Below are 3431 nucleotides of genomic sequence, written 5' to 3'. Positions count from 1 at the left end.
TAGGAAACATCATAGCTTCTCTGCCATGCGCGCTATGCCTGGCGGTTCACCACAGCTTAAATAGGATATCAACACAGCTTCCAGTCTGGCCAATCAAAATTTTGTCGCCTCCTACTCACCAAAAGTCTGGGGAATCGATCAGTTATTTCCGGAGTGGATTGGTCAACACAGGAGCATGGTACGGGAATTGTACATCAATCTTACCTCGTTTTGTCCACAATGAAAAACAGTCTGCTTGTTTTGACACATTGGTAGTAAGGACAGACAACTGTACATTTGAAAATTGTGGAAGTGTTATGAATCCGGGAGTAGTTTTCTTTTTAGTGGACCTTTGATTCCGCCTGTGTCAACCTGGCCGCTACGTCAAATTTCTAGTTAATTTGGCGAGTTTCGGTAGAAAATAGACGACCCCAAATGACTTTTGAGGAAGCCAGATGGAGTTGTGTAATTGATACTACTCTAAATTCAAGTAAATCGATATGGACGAATATAGCTAGGAAGAGCTCATTGGATTTACGGTAAACCGTCTACCAATATCAAGCACCTTGTGTAGAGGTATGAAACATGAAACCCTCCGTTGTCTTACGCTTCTCCTGTGTCCACATCACCTTCTAGGGTGCACCAATCTGAAATTGACTTTGTAACTATAAGATAAATTCTTTGAAGCAGACGAGAGCAATGAAACTACTCAAACTCACATCTAACTTAGATGGTTTTATGTTGCTATTACAAATTTTCTAATAGCGACAGCGTCAGTTACTACGTCACTTAGAGCAGATGTTCATGATACAAGAGGAAAGTAGTGAGCATTCTGTGTGCAATATCATCGTCGCTTAATCTAGTAATGCAAAAGGACAGCACATGTCCCTTGAACTTTTCTAGATATGCGAAGCTAGAGTAAACTGCATCATCCTTTTACGTATTTACTCCCGCAAAGGCATGTTTGCAGACTGTTAGAACATGGGCTGGTCGCAGTGATAGTCCACTCCAGACAGATTGGTTGTTGACGTTTGAATTGAAGTTACAGGTTATTAGTAGTCTCCGCATAACTGAAGAGTCAGATGTGATTCGCGTGGGGTCGAAGTAGTGCTGCATGCAAAACCGTAATACCAGTGTATACCCGGAGGAATCAGACTAGCCATTACACACTCAGACACGTGTTATAAACCATCAACTGGCTCACACCCGATGATCTGACGATGGGAAAAGCGTCGACTCCCATTCATGTACTGGTGTCTAATCCTTTAAGGTCAAGTGTAATATGGCTGATTCCCAAGTACGGTATCATACAACTATCTTCCAGGACTATCTAATAGTGCATCCTCAAAGGAGTGTGATTGATAATGTTGTCCTTCGGATGACAGTGTCTGTCAAGTATTAGAAAATTGGACAAAGTTAACCTCGTTCTTGTTGTTTGCATTTGTCAGATGGACGGTGAGTACACTGGTCACTTCCAGGACGATCCGATTAAATCAAATGCTCTCGCGTGGTTGGGAATTTCCCATGATCGAGCTTTCCTAGGGAGATTGAGCTCTTTTTGCGCATCCCGCACGCTTTACAGCACTCTGACCAGAGAGCCATCCAAACTGAACAATCAACCTGCGCTGAACCGGCATACTACCTTCTCAATGGTGGAATGTTTCTAAGGAGACAGTTGGTAAAAAGACACTCAACAAGCCGGAGCAAAAGTACAACTCTACAATTATCCCGTATTGATTTAAAAGTCGGTCAGGATATTAATGCAGGTTCTGCTGTCTAGTTTTTATCCAAGCATGCGAAACTCCCAGAAAGTTGACAAAATTATCGGACAGTCGAAATCTCGCAAATACCGCACTGTTGGCTGGGTCAAACGATTTGGTGAAATCCGAAGAACGGCATACGGAGGGCTCGTTCTGTTCGCGAAGTTTTTACTGTATTTGTTCTGCGGCAGACACCAAGTGGAGCTTACTCCCACCGCTTTAAATTCCACATTCTACTTCTGGAACGGTTTATTTCAGGCCAGTGACTAGTTGACTGAGTGGAATACGCGCTATATTCTTGTCTGCTGTCCGCAGGACAGTGATTCCGCGGTAGTTGCTGGTCTTCTGCGGAATTATTCCCAGAGAACTAACGGTTGCGTTTGAGAAATCTTGCGAAAGATTTTCCAGACTATGCACAACAGATGAAGTTCTTTCTACGGCGTCGGTCGTCTCATCTTGAACGGTCTTGCAGGCAGCCAGGTCAAACTCGCTACACTACCATTTTGCGGCTGGCTTATGACTGTTTGTCGTTTTGTACTTACAGGCCAGTCAGCCAAGTTCATCTTCATTGCATATTGGGGAAGATGAGAAATGTTTCTCAACCAACCGTCTCATAGTCGATTGAAAAGTGTTGAAATGTGATTTTGGTGAGCGGCCCGAATTCCACCGAACTTTCAGATTTTCTCACAGGCCTTCAATTGGCCGAAAATATTCTTATCTCGGTTAAAAAATTTCCCTTTGTCCTGAAAACACTTCGTAACAAGGGCTTAACTGTTTACAGTTGGAACTATTCACCTGTTAACATTGAAAGTTGCTTCGAAATCCTAAAACCAAGCGTTAGTGTAGACAGATACATCAACATCAACAGTTCATCATCGTCTGAACATCCGTTATCACTCTCATGAGGTTTCCAGACATACCGATGTCAAAACCGGTTAAGAGTGACAGATTCTGATAATGATGAAAACTCTCTTCACTGCGTAGAGTACAATCTGACGATGGATTTTCAGCCCGATAAACAACCCGAGTTTTCGACTTCGGTTTGTATCGAAGACTAACGAAAATAACTGTGTGCTTCAAATAATGAAGCACTAAGGAACAATTGGACAAATGAAATTTTTATTCGATGGTTTTGTCCGGTCTTCACTACGGCAACGATGGACCAGCAACGATGTGCATTTGAGAATGCAGCATTCTCATAACATTCATGTTTGCCCTGATTAGTCTACGACACCTTCTACTTCGAAGTTAGTTTGTTTAAACCGTTCACACAAAAAATTTGTAGAAACTCTTCAGCCACGTGAACGTTTACTGCGTGTAGATAGGAAACCGATATCTGCTTCAATTCTTATAGACGACATATATCATTTGGTTAGCGTCCATGGAGCATGGTGATGCAAGTGTGTAACGTTGTCTGTCCCAACGCGGGTAAAATAATCTCCTATGAGAGAAGTTATGAATTCATAATCGGGCATCATCCTGAATATTGCGGATTTGCCTTTAATGATTCCTTTACAACCAATGCGTTGGTCGTATGCCTACGTCACATGGTAAACCACAAAGATACGAGAAACCAACTGTCTGAGTATTTGAGCATTTGAACCGACCCGTACATTATAAGGACTCTTAAAAGGTTGGTAACTAGACTACCTCATACCTATTTTACACCTGGGGAGTGCTTTAGCTCGTATT

The sequence above is a fragment of the Opisthorchis viverrini genome (assembly GCF_000715545.1).
Source record: "Opisthorchis viverrini unplaced genomic scaffold opera_v5_87, whole genome shotgun sequence".
Classification (NCBI taxonomy): Eukaryota; Metazoa; Platyhelminthes; class Trematoda; order Opisthorchiida; family Opisthorchiidae; genus Opisthorchis; species Opisthorchis viverrini.
This window is presented reverse-complemented; position numbering follows the sequence as displayed.